The following is a 13,800-nucleotide window of genomic DNA, read 5'->3' on the forward strand; positions in this document are numbered from 1 at the left end:
GGCTTTCTAAAAGCAATTTTTGTTCTCTTTGGTATTTCTCTTTTTAATTTTTTTTGAAGAATAAATGAGTAACATGCCTTCTTTCAAATCTCTCTGTTATTTTCATTAGAAATCCCTCTTTCATTTCTTAATCCCCAAATACATTTATCATATTTTTCACTGTTCTCCTTTTTGCTCTCCAATAATTTACTGAAGCTACCAGGGGTCGTGGAATATGTTGAATTGGTTTTGAGGAGGTGGTCAAGTTCTTCATAGAATTCTTCTACTTTTTCCTATTCTGCAACAGATGTTGGCACATCTGCAATTATCTTCATGGTTTTCTTGGTTATGCACAACATCAACAGTCCAAGGCAAGATGATGACACAACCCATGATATGATGGCCCATAAATATTTTGGGTATATGATAAAAAACCATCTTCCACTCCTTTATTCCCCTCTCCAAGGAGAACTTATGTGCCATCCTTCTGGTTTCACTTAAGGGAAGGATAGGAAAGGTGGTATTTTGTAGTTGATGATGTAGTGACAATGTGGACCTTGAGTCAGAAAGGCCAGGGTTCAAATCCTGTCTCCCACTTCCTAGTTGTGTGACTAGGGCAAGTCACTTAAGTTCTATGGCCTTAATGTTCTATTAACATTTATAGTAGCCATCTTGGAAAATTTTATGAAGATCAAATGTGTGAAATAGTGTGAACGTCAGCTTATTAATATTGTTGTTATTGTTAAATTGTTAAATACTTCATGCCCATCTCTGTGTCTGAGGTGCACTGGGCATATCCTATGCCTAGAATGCACTCTTTCCTTAGCTCTACCAAATAGAGTCCCTCTCTTCCTTTAAGACTGTGCTGCTTGAGCACATCTTCTGCATGAAGTCTTTTCTGATTCTCCAATCCCCGGTGACGCCCTGACAGAGTACCTAACATGTGACTACTTTGTACTTTGTATTGATTTCATTTCTATTCATGCTATATGCTTACATATGTACTTTTTTCTCCTCATTAGATTGTATGCTCTTTGCAAGTAGGGATGATTTCACTCTTCGTACTTGTGTTCAGAGTGCCTGGCACATAGTGGGAACTTAATAATACTTGTTGATTAGTCCCTTCAGTACTATAATCAACTTGTCAGTTGTTGGACAATAATCTAACGTTTATAATGCCCATGGTCAAATAAAAGTTTTTAAAAGAGTCACTATCTGTCTGTTTCCTATCTCCTTTTGCCTACTTTTATTCTACTTCACAAATGTCACTGTGGATGCAGAAGGAGGCTAATTAGGACAGCTTGCATTTTTCTTTGTTTCATGGATGGCCATGGCCAAAGAATTTATCACCTACCCTCCAGCCTACTTGCAATGAGTCCCTCCCTACTTATCTATTATCTAGGCTGACTCTTGGGCAGCACTTTTGTGGCCAAGTTTATCTTCAAAGTCCTTGAAACAGACCTCAGAAGATTGGAGCAACTTCTGTCCTAGATCAATCATAATTCAGTAACCATTTTAAGACCTACATGTATAATTCCTTCAACTGATTTTCATAAGGCAGGTTTTCTAGTCCTCTTATCCATCCTTTTTTCCTTCCTTCCTTCCTTCCTTCCTTCCTTCCTTCCTTCCTTCCTTCCTTCCTTCCTTCCTTCCTTCCTTCCTTCCTTCCTTCCTTTCTTCCTTCCTTCCTTTCTTTTTCAGCCTGTCTCCCTCTGTCTCTCTCTATTTTTCTGTCTCCATGTTTGTCTGTCTCCCCATCTCTCTCCCCCACCCCTACCCCTAACTCTCAGTATTCTGAAGGGAAAGAGGGGGAATCAGATAAGTTAAAAATTGCCATAAATAGTACTGGCATGGAGGGGTTACAATCTATGCCTGCACTGGTGGAATGAATAACAACCCTAAATCACAGATCCAACTTGGACTCAGTCAAAAGGCCGCACCCAAGGGCCTAGAAGGCCACATGTGGCCTTGAGGCTACAGCTTTCTCACCCCTGGTAAACCCTGCTTTCTGATGATCACATGTCAGCCATTCATTTGTGTCCTTCCTCTTTCAACACCTGCCTCTTATGAAGGAAAATATAAAGTTGTCCCAGAGCCTCATCAAAGGCCAATGAGGGGCCCAAGAACCTGTGTATGACAAACTGCAGCAGACCTTTGAATAGCTAGGCTTGATTTGCTGACCCTTCCTTTGTTCCTGTGCCTTGGTCAGAGGAGAAGAATGTTGAAATGGAGGCTTACCTACACTTAGTGTTGGTGTACCCCTGTCAAATCAGCTTATTTTTATGAAGTTCTCAGTTCACTATGAAGAGTGTTGAGAACACATCACAGTGAAGATTCAGGTAAGATTCTGGGAAGCTTGCAGGGGTTCATTTGTAGCGGCCTGGGATTTCCTTCCCATTTTCCTCTCTTTTTATTTTGTATGACCCTAGTTATCGATATAGCGGGGATGGCAGTAAAGAATTAATGTGATTCCCCAGTTGTCTATAGTTGGCCTATACTTGAATTCTCTGCTGCTTCTAAGTGAGAACATAAAATGTATCAAAGAGGAAATCTGAACAAGGACAACATATTCTGAAGATTTAGCCCAAGACCACATAGCTGATCTTTGGCAACTGGGGTCAGTCTCCTGTCACTTGGAAAGCATGTCCTGTTGTAGACATCAGACATGGCGTAGCCCCAAAACTGGCAGACTGATTGATTGGAGAATATGTAGGCTCCTTTCTTTCATTTGTTTTTTGGTTTTTCCTTGAAGTTTTCCCTTCATTCCCTCTTCCCCTCCTTTCATTAGTTTATTCCTTTATTCATTTGTTTATTTCTTTCTTGCAGTGAATGCTACCGTATTCACACGACATGGCCCAGCCATGGGTGATTGTACTTAAGTTCTTCACAGGTGTGGAAGCTAAAAATAGCACAACTAAGCATGGAGATGATAAAGTGGTGGTCTGAGTACAAGGTCAAGCTTCAAAATGGAGGGCTGCTGAACGGTAGTCACTATGCCAAAGGAAATCAGTAGCTGAATAGAAAGCCCTAAAATATAGACAGGGCTGGAGCCAGGGCAAAGCATCATCAGATTGAGCTAGAATGGCTAATGGCTAGGGAAACCAGCTGAAGGAAAGAGATTGGAACCATCACTAACCAACTGTTCGTTGTCCTAAGGGTGAGCCTTAGCCTAGCATCATTGCATCCTGTGCCAGTGCTGACCCCTGCTGCCAATCAGTCAAAAGACAGGGTACCTTCCCTCAAGGAGCTCATATTCTCATATGTAAAAGTGTTGTAGGTACAGGATGCGTACTATGTGAGTGGAAGGAAGTCTTAGAGAGAAGGTATTAGTGAAGAAAGGCAAATAGGAAAGGCCTCCTCCAGAAGGATTTGAACTTGAAGAAATCCAGCAAAGCCGAGAGGCCTAGATAAGGAGGGGGAGCATTCCAGGAGGACAGTCAGTGTGACAGCTTGTCCTGTACAACCAAGAGATGGCACGTCATGTGCAAGGAATATTGAGAAGGTAGGTTTTACTGGAGTGCTGCGTACATGAAAAGGAATCATGAGCAAGAAGCCTGGAAAGGTAGGGAAGGGCCAGGTTGTGAAGGCCTTTAAAAGCCAGAGGATTTTATATTTGATCCTGGAGGTAATAGAGAGCCCCTGGGATTTATTGAGTGTGTTGGGGATGTGAAAGGGGACACGGTCAGACCAGCGCTTGAGGAAAATGACTGGAACCTGCGTGGAAGATGGATTAGAGTAGAGAGAAGCTTGAGATGGGGAGACCAAGCAGGCTATGGCAGCAGTCCAGGTGTGATGGCGGTGATGGGGGCTGCGGCCAGGGTACAGGCCTTGCAAGCAGACAGAGCATGAGAGACATGGTAAAGGCAGAAATGATGAGACTTGGGAGCACACTGGTCATGTGCAATTGGGGAGTTCATGATGACAGTGAGGTCATGGACCTGGGTGAATAGGAAGTTAGTGGTGCTCTCAACATAGTGGTAGGAAAGTTGGAAAAGGGGAGTTGGGGGGAAAAGATGATGAGTTGTGTCATGGACGTATTGAGTTTGGGCTCTCCATCTCCTAGAGACTTGTCATCATATTTCCCTAAATGCCTTAATCCTTCCTTGGAAATTGGCATTAAGACCCTTCATTTTCAGCAGACTGGGGGACCTACCTTGGTATGCTGACAGTGAATCACTCCCATGTTCTGTAAATGAAGGTTTCCCAAGGACACAAGGTAAACTGTACAGGGCCATAATCCAAAGTCCTGAAATGGATCCTTAAACCGCCCGAGCATTTGCCCTTGAACAGCAAACTCCCACTGGCGTATGCCTTGTCTCATGTCCAATTGACATGGGCATGACTAATTCGGACTATCTCGGCTTTCACCAAGTCCCTTGAACAAACCACTCAGTCTTCATCCTCATATTCTGCTCTGTCCTTCATGAGTCAGAGCATGACTTCCACTTACCCACTGTACCAGTGACCAGCATCAAGGAAATGTCCTGACACCTCTCGGAGCCTGCTTAGTGTTGGTGCTGATCCATCATCGGTAGAGGCAGCAAGAGTTTCTGTGCCTTGTCATGGAGCCAGATAATAGACTGACAGACCTAGAAATTATCTGAGTGATCATGGAATCCAAACTCCCTCTTCATATGGAGAGGAAGACAGAGACAGCTGGAAGAACTTAGGTAAATACTGTGCTAATTTAAATATCAGGAATAAGGGAAGGAGAAGAGGAAGAGGAGAGAAGGAGGGGGAAGGGGGAGGGGAGTGGGAAGGAAGAGGAGGAGGAAGAGGGGGAGGGGAAGAGAGAAACAGAGAGAGAGAGGGAGAGAGAGAGAGCAAGAGGAGAGGGAGAAGGAAAAAAGAAGGAGAGGGGAAGAGGGGGAGACAGACAAACAGGGACAGAAAGATGATTTCTAGGTGGCACAGTGGCTAGAGAGCTGGGCCTGCAAGCAAAAGACCTGAGTTGAAATCCTGCCTCAGATACTTACTAGTGTAATCCTGGACAAGTTAATTAACCTTTCTATCTTGCCATCCTCATCTGTAAAATGGAGATAATGATCGCCCTTACCTCCCTTACTTCATACAGTGCCAGGCACATAGTAAGCGCTATGCCAATGTTAGCTACTATTGTCTTTCTGGCATTGATACCTAGCATGCAGTAGGTGGTTAACAAATGCTTGTTGATTGATTATCAGCATGTATCCTCTTTGGGGGTGGGTAGGATGGGAGTGGGGTGGGGGGAGGTGAACTACATTCTGCAGGAACCTGTTAAAAAAAAGTCCTTTATTCCAGGTCTATCATCTTGCTTTTCTCATTTTAACCAATTGTTCTGCTTCTTCCGTTTTATTCCATCCTCTTCTCCATCAAGAAAGGAAGCCCCAAAGCACATATTTAAAAGTGTTTTATTATCAAAGCTGCACAACTTTACTCCCTGACCCTCCCTCCCAAGGGACCTGTTCCCTCCCCCCATCCCCTATTTGCTCAGCCCCAAACCTGGGCTCTGAGGATCTAACTGCAGGCAGAGAGCAACATTGCAGGATTTCAAATGCTCTGTGATAAACATGAAGGAGAGTTCTACCCTAACAAACATTTCAAAGGTTTCCTTTTACGCAAATATGACCCGTCAAAGGGCCCCAGCACCCTTAAATTAGAGCTAGTTATTGTGAAATAGATTCTCTCCTCTTTTTTCTTCTTCTTGTGATCATGTGTAAAACAAAACTGGTGCCATGTTGTCCCAGAGGCTGAATGATTGATAGCATAATGAAATGCAAGCAGGAACAGAAGCTCTGTAGCTAGAGGGGAAAGGAGGGCTTTACTGTCTCTTTATAATGAGCAGCAAATGGAAGGGGTTTGAAAGAGTCACCCATGCCTGGGCTATTAGCTGCTCTCTCTTTATGAGCCCTTCCCAGGTACCCTCCGTTGATTCAAAGGGAAGTAGCAGCCACTCCCAGAGAGTCAGCAGTTTTTTTGCCAGTAGCCCTGGCCCTCTTGGGCCTCCTGATGCTGTCATTTCCCCTTGTAATGTCTGTACTTACAATGTGCCCTTAATCATTCTCTGTTTAGGGCTCCTGGGATATGGGATGGCATATATGTGCACATTATTCATGATCCTATTAGGATTTGTTTTCTTCCAGGGACACCGATTTAAAATGGACCTATTAAAAGACATGTTGCGTTCTGAGAGGGCCTGATTAAACAGGGCACCCTCTGTGTAATCATCTCTGGTTCCTAAGGACTTAACGGACAGCAACGCACTCATACTTAAAAGAGGAATCTCGCCTTAACTCTTAGCAAATCTGAGTTCTCTGCTGCTTGATTCAGTCCTTTGAAACCAAAGATTTGGTTTTTCAGAAATTCCATTCTGTGGCACTCTTCCTAGTGATCTAAACTCTTTGTGGTCAGACTCATTTTCAGAAGCCAAAGCTGAGTAGCTTAAAGTATTTTCTTTTTCATTAGATGATTTTGCTTACCATTGAGAGCTCAAATTCTTTGAGAGATGGGCAACTTTGGGTAAGTCACTAATCTCTATGGACTTCAGTGTCTTCTCTGACCTGGAGTGTTCCAGTAAAGATTTAACTCCTGGTTGCATGACCCAGTTTTAAGTTGAATCTGCCATATTAACATTTTCTCCATCAACAGCACAATAAATCAAGCCTCAATTTCTAAGGTGCAAACACACTGAAAATTTAACCAGAGCCAGTTTGAGCTGGCTCCAGCACACCTCTGCTCCCCAATCTTCTGTCTTTTGAATTCGCTGATACACATCCTTCAAAACCCAGGAAGTAACTGATTCCCTTTCTCCTCAACACAAGTAATCTCTCTCTCTGCTTTTCAAGGGACTTTGTATCTTTCCTCTGGACTTATGATGGTCTACCCTGGAATTACCATTATTCGTGTAGGAGTCCTACTCTTATGCTTCAGGATGGCCTGGAGGTGAGCCTGGGCTTCTAAGTGGCCAAATCAGGGGAGCACGGGTGCAAGCAGGGTCGACCCAACTGGAAAGGCTTCACACATGGACCTGGTCGTGAACTGTACATCTGTCACCTTCGGGCTCAGTTAGCTAAATTTAGTCTCTTACTCCATTTCATCCACTCTACATTCAGCCAAACTGGCCTCTTTGCTATATTTCATACATCATATTCGGTTTCCTACTTTTAACCCTTTGTGTAGGCTGTCCCCTGTGCTTACAGAGAATGTTCTCCTTCCTCACCTCCACCTTCTTTGAAGTTTAGCTTATGTGCCATTCCCCAATGACCTTTATTGTTCATGTTTTCTCCTTCCTCCTCCTCAAATTATCATGTTTATATGTACCTATTTATGTGAAGTATCCCCTCCCCATCCATTAAATTACAAGCTGCTTAAGAGAAGGGACAGTTCATTTGGTCTTTACCTAGTGCCTGGGACTGACTTCTAGAAGTCAATTAACTAGCGTTTATGACTAAATGCCAGGCACTGTGCTAAGCGCTAGGAACACAAAGAAAGGCAACAACCACAATAACAGTAACAAATTCCAAACTCAGGCCCTAACCTCAAGGAGAATACATTTTAGTGGTAGAAACATATAAATAGCTAAGTACCTATGAGGTATAGGCAGAGAATTTATGAACTACTTTAGATTGGATTGGATTGGATTGGATAAGCCGGTAGACAGGATAATGAATTTGTTTGCTGCTGTTCCATTGTGTCCGACTCTTTGTGGTCTCATTTTTGGGGGTTTTCTTGGAAAAGATACTGGAGTGGTTTACCATTTCCTTCTCCTAGATGCCCGTAATGAATTTGTTTAGCCAAGACAATTTCTGGAGACTTTCTACTAAATCATAGAATGTCTGTGATTTGAATGGATGGAGGAAGAACCCACACCAACAAAATCATTTAAAATGGTTTATTTCCTCTGGTGGAGATTGTTATGTTCCCTAAGGCAGGGAATATGCTATTTTTCTTCTTTGTAGCTTTCCCAGCACCTAGCATAGAACCTTGCCCACAGTGGGTACTTGATAAAATGTTCATTCATTCACTGACTAGGACTATTCACTATTTTGCAACCCAAACGGAGCTTTCTCCACAAATCCCTGGATGCAACTAAATGGCCTGAGACATGGAGAGCTGTCCCGAAGGCAGGAAGACCTGAGTTCAAATGTTGCCTCTGTTACTCGCTGTGTGACCCTAGGCAGGTTTCTTGATCTCTCTGTCTGTCTCCTTATTTGTAAAATGAGGAAGTTGTATTTAATTTCCTCTAAAATCTCTTTCAGATTTTGTCTATGATCGTTTTCCAAAATGCCTCGTTGATAGTGGCCTTACCTCTTGAGCTACAACATAGCACTTTGGTGGGGGGTGGCACATTTCAAATCCACTTATCATATATTGCACCCTATCATTATGTGTATTTGTATTATCAGCTCGCTAGACTGTAAGAGGCGTGATGACAAGAAAGGTGGCTCATTGAAACTGACCACCCCAGGACCTTACAGAGTGCTCTGTCATCAATCCACAAGTTCTCATGAGGGTCTGCTATGTAACTAGATTGTGATGCATGCTGGGAATACAAAGACAGAAGCAAAACAGTAATTTTTAAGGAAACAATACAATGCATAGAAATGAACATAGCATATGTAAATGCAAAGTAATTCATGGTGATGGCTGCTGAGTTGAAAAGCATCAGTGGTTAGCTGTGAAAGAAACTGAGTCTAAGAGGGAGAAGTGAGGAAGGAGTGAATTCCAGGCATGGAGGATGACCTGTGCAAAGGCACCAACATGGAAGTGGAACGGGGTCTTCTAGAGACAGCAACATAGAATTCATTAAGGAGAGTAGTGTGTAATAAGACTAAAAGGGAAAGCTTGAACTCAGAGGTTGCCAACATAGGGAGGTTACGAAGAGGGATGGATGTTGGTCCAAAAGGTTTGGACAAGTTGACTTTGAGATGCCTATAGGACATTTAGTAGGAAATGTTTATTAGGCAGTTAGTTATGTAGGGGTGTGCATGTATGCATTCACCTCTCTCTCTCTCTCTCTCTCCCTCCCTCCCTCCCTCCCTCTCTCTCTCTCCCTCCCTGCCTCTTCTCTCTCTCTCTCTCTCTCTCTGTTTCTCTCTCTCTCTCTCCCTCTCCCCACCTTCCCTCCCTCCCTCTCTCTGTCTCTGTTTCTATCTCTCTGTCTCTCTCTCTCCCCCCCCCCCTTCCCTCCCTCTGTCTCTTTTTCTGTCTCTCTCTGTTTCTGTCTCTGTCCCTGTCTCTCTGATTCTCTGTCTCTGTCTCTCTGTTTTTTATCTCTGTCTCTTTGTCTTTCTGCCTCTGTCTCTGTCTTTTTCTGTCTCTCTGACTCTCTCTGTCTCTGTCTCTCTCTGTCTCTGTCTCTCTCTGTCTCTCTCTCTCTCTCTCTCTCTCTCTCTCTCTCTCTCTCTCTCTCTCTGTGCATGTGTGTGTGTGTGTCTCTCTCTCATTGATTTAAATGGATTTACCTACAATGTCAACAGCCTCTGGAGTTAGCTACCTCCTTATATTTCTGGAATTCCCTGTTCAGCTTTCTCTTTTATCCTTATTCTTGAACTGACTTCCCTATTCCTCTCCTCTCACCCCTCCCTCTCACTCCACCCCACTGCTACTCCTATCCTTAAGGGATTTCTTGAATTTTGGGTTTTTTAGATGCTCAGCACCTTGCTCAGTGCCTTGTGAGCATTAGACACTTAATAAATGTTTATTAAATGAATGAATGGCTATTTAGAGAGAGAGAGAGAGCGGGACAATGGAGATGACAGAATTTTCAAATGGGGAAAATTAGCAATAGGAGGATGACTAGGGGCAGAGGGAAGAAAAATGAGGAGAAAGAAAAAGCAGTTCGAGTTTTGATGGTGAAATGAGAGGCCAAGATAAATTGGTCCCAATTTCCACCTTAAAGATTGATTATCCCATTAATCTTAAATTTTATTCAGATGAGCCCATGGCTTCATGGTGCATTCAATAAAATATCCTTGTGGTCCTGGATACTAAAGAGAACAAAGGCAGGATACAGATGCAACCAGCCAAATGCACAATAAACTATGCTCATAGAAATGCCAGCCAATCTTTAAGCTTTATTTCCCTCCTCTCAAAAAGATTCTTCCCTGTTTCCTTTTTGCTACCAGTCCAAAACTACCCCTTGTATGCAAGATTACAATGGGGCTTTTAATTTTCTCCCACTTGGTCACTCACACATTAAAGAGGTTCACCCTCATTTCCCCTTCTCTGAAGTTTCCCTCTCTTCATTTGGGGGATTTTCATTGCTAAATTTTTTTAAGTAACAACATCTTGAATATCTTCATCCTTTCTCATTTTGTCTGCTATGCATACATCTGCTGTTCTGGTTTCTACCTCAAAATATCATGCTTATCTATTTTTTGAAAGTTACATTACTCAGTAGCTGCATTGCTTTTCTTCCCCAAAGCTTACTTTTCAAAAGAATCAAAGGATCTTGTTTGGGCAGCACTTGGCCTTAGATATCAATCAATTAATGGTGGGTGGGCTTACTTCTCCATACAAGGTAGAAAAGAGTGCATCAGATGTGTGGTCTTTAACAAGCAGTAATAAGCCAGTCTAAACCCACTGGCTACTTTCACCACCATTATGACCAAATGTTGAAGATCTCTATCTCCCTGCAGATAATGGTGGTGACGGTGGTGGTGATGGTAGTAGTAGTAGCAGCAATAGAGTAACAAATTAAAACTTAAAGAACCCTAACCAATGGTAGTAGTGGTGGTAGCAGTGGTGGTAGTAGTAGTAGTATTAACAGGGATAATATTAACAAATTAAAACTTATATGGCCCTGACCAGTGGTAGTAGTAGTAGAATTGTGGTAGCAGTAGTAGTGGTGGTGGTAGTAGTAGTAATAGCAGTGATAGTAGTAACAAATTAAAACTTATATAGCCCTGACCGGTGGTAGTAGTAATAGACTTGTAGTAGTAGTGGTAGGAGTGGTAGTAGTAGCAGCAACAGTAGTGACAAATTAAAACTTATATTGCACCTAAATTTACAAAGCTCAGTGTGTGTGTGTGTGTGTGTGTGTGTGTGTATTAACCTATTTACACATCAGTTTTTTAGATGAGGAATTGAGGTTGAAAAAAGTGAAGTGATTTGCCCGAGGTCACAGAGCTAATGCGTGTGACTCCAGACCACCATTTTTGACCCAACCCCTGCATTCTCTGGTGAAACATCAAGGTGAGAATTCTTGGACTCCTGACCCAAATGGACGATTTATAAAGGACAGAAACCTTCATGAATAAACAGAAGAGAAGGATTCCCAACATCACGGGTATAACCGCCTGTGATCCCATATGATTCCTCATTCTCTTCGCCTCTCCTAACTGTTTGGACTTTCTCCTCCATGCCACAGCAACCTCTTCTCACTGGAAATTCACTCTGTCCCTGGCCTTCTTACTCTGGAAGCCTATTCCCTTCTTGTGGCCCTTCCCTCTGATTGGTTGATTTCCACTACAATCTTTATTTTCAGAAAAGTGTCCAGGCCAGAGACGCATTCATTCTTCTCCAAACTCCATTTTTGGCTCTGTGCTTTTTCCACTGTGCCATAGTAGCTCTCTGATTGGTCAGTTCCTACCATTTTAAGGAAAGTGCCCAGGCTGGCCATGTCTGCATTCTAATTTCTCTCTCTCCAAGTTTTCTGCTTCCTCTTAGTGTTATCTTCTCTCATTAGACTGTAAACTTCTTGATGTCAAGAACTGTCTATCTTTCTGCTTTGTATTTATATTCTTAGACTTGGCATAGTGGTGACTTGATGTTGACTTATCCTGTAAAGGCTTCTCTTCAGGATTTCCACCACTTAAATTCAATTGAATAAACACTTTTTAAGGGCCTACTGTGAGCAAGGCATTGTGCTAGATATTGAGAATATACAAATAAAAATGTGATAGTCTCTGCCCTCAAGATATTTCTATTCTACTAAAGGATACAACTTTCTAGGTCATTTGAATAGGGGAAAAAGCATTAAAAACCACATTTCTCCAAAAATAACTTGCTCTCAGTGATCAGAGACAAATGATAGAGTCATCTCCCAGACTCAGCCACAATTGCCTTTTAGGGGATGGAGGAAGATGGGATTTCCATCCAATTTGTCTTTGTTGCAGTATGTGATCATTAAAACTTCTCTCCTCTAAGCATGCTCAGCCATTTATACTGACTTCTGGTTTGACATTTCTCAGCCAGTCTGTTTCTCTACGTGAGCTTTTCCAGCCTTGGCAACCTATGCTACTGGGCACAAAGGGTCTGGTCTTCCCTGAGTGGCTTCTCTCTTCCTCTCTCAAAAAGGTGTAGTGGGGTGTGTGGCCACTAACACCAGCCAGCGATGAGGTACCATGGGAAGAGCTCTGAGTTAGAAGTCATATGACCTGGGAGACAGGAAAGTACTGGGTGAAAAAAAAGGTAAAGTTCCTTTATGAAAATTACATTTTAAAGAAACAGTTTCTCTCTCTTAATTGGGGTTAAGTGACTTGCCCAAGGTCACACAGCTAGTAAGTGTGTCAAGTGTCTGAGGCCTGATTTGAGCTCAGGTCCTCCTGATGCCAGGGCCAGTGCTCTATTCACTGTGCCACCTAGCTGCTCCACCCCGCTCTTTTCTTTTTTGCTAGCATATGGCACATTTAACATTTATGCTCATGTTCTTCTAAGAGGCTGTGTAGAGAATAAAGAGCAACCTTCAGAGCCAAGAAGATCTGGATTCAAGTCCTATCTCTGATCTCTGTTGGCTATATGACCCTGGTCAAATCTCAATTCCTTGGGACTCCAAGCAGCTGTCTGAAGCTGCTAAGTTGCAGAAAAGGTGACCATTTGCATTGGTGGATGAATTTTCCTTATTGGGAGTTCCCTATACGAATGAAATCACAGGTCTGGTTAAAAACCAAACCAAACCACATGGAACATGAGGAAACAGGGTCCTTGAACAAGCCCATGGCATGGATGGATGGCTTCGAGTTAAATTTGTCTAATACACAGCCTTCTAATTACTTATCCATACTGATAAACATAAGCCGTAACACCCCAGAAGCTTCTGAATGTCCTTTTCAGTATGTTGAAGTACTCAGACCCTCTTGCCTCTCTTAAGAGCATCTGCAAAGACATTGGTATTTCTTCTTTAAAATTTTCCATCCAGTGACAATGGTCTCCTGGCTTTTCCACAAACAGGATACTCCATTTCTCAGCTCCAGGTATTTTGTCTGGCTGGCCACCATGCCTGGGACGCTCTTCCTCCTCATCTCTGCCTCCTGGCCTCCCTGGCTTCCTCTAAGTCTCAACTAGAATCTAGTCTTGTACAGGAAGCCTTTCCTAACCCCTTTGTATTGTAGTGCTTTCTCTCTGTTAATGATTTCCTATTTATCCTGATTCCAGGACCAGCACTCTAACCACTGCACCACCTATAAAGGACACAACTTTTCTCATATTTGACTGGTCTCATGATGTGAGTTTTGAATGCATGGCTCCAAGTCGGAAGACCTCGAGGATTTTGAATGGTCCAGGAGTCTTCCCTTTAGGACAACATCTAAAACAAAGCACAAATGCTCAAATGTAATTCCCTGCAAAACATTCAGCCTTAAAAACAGGCCTCCATTAGCTATCCCCTGGCATAAGTGTTTCTTATAGTGGGTTACAGCAACGCGCTAGCAGCTAAATTGACAGCTCTTTAGAGTAGGTAGAGAAGAACAAAGTGGAATCGCACTATTTATACCTCACTTTGAACATTTTCCCCAAGTAGAGTTTCCCAAGGGAATCAGTACTTTTGGGGGTGGCTGGTTCGAACATTTTCTGCTATTTTTCTGCTATTTTCCTGCCTCTTCAAGCTCTGCAGAAAGGTAA

Source organism: Trichosurus vulpecula, chromosome 6, assembly GCF_011100635.1.
Source record: "Trichosurus vulpecula isolate mTriVul1 chromosome 6, mTriVul1.pri, whole genome shotgun sequence".
Classification (NCBI taxonomy): Eukaryota; Metazoa; Chordata; class Mammalia; order Diprotodontia; family Phalangeridae; genus Trichosurus; species Trichosurus vulpecula.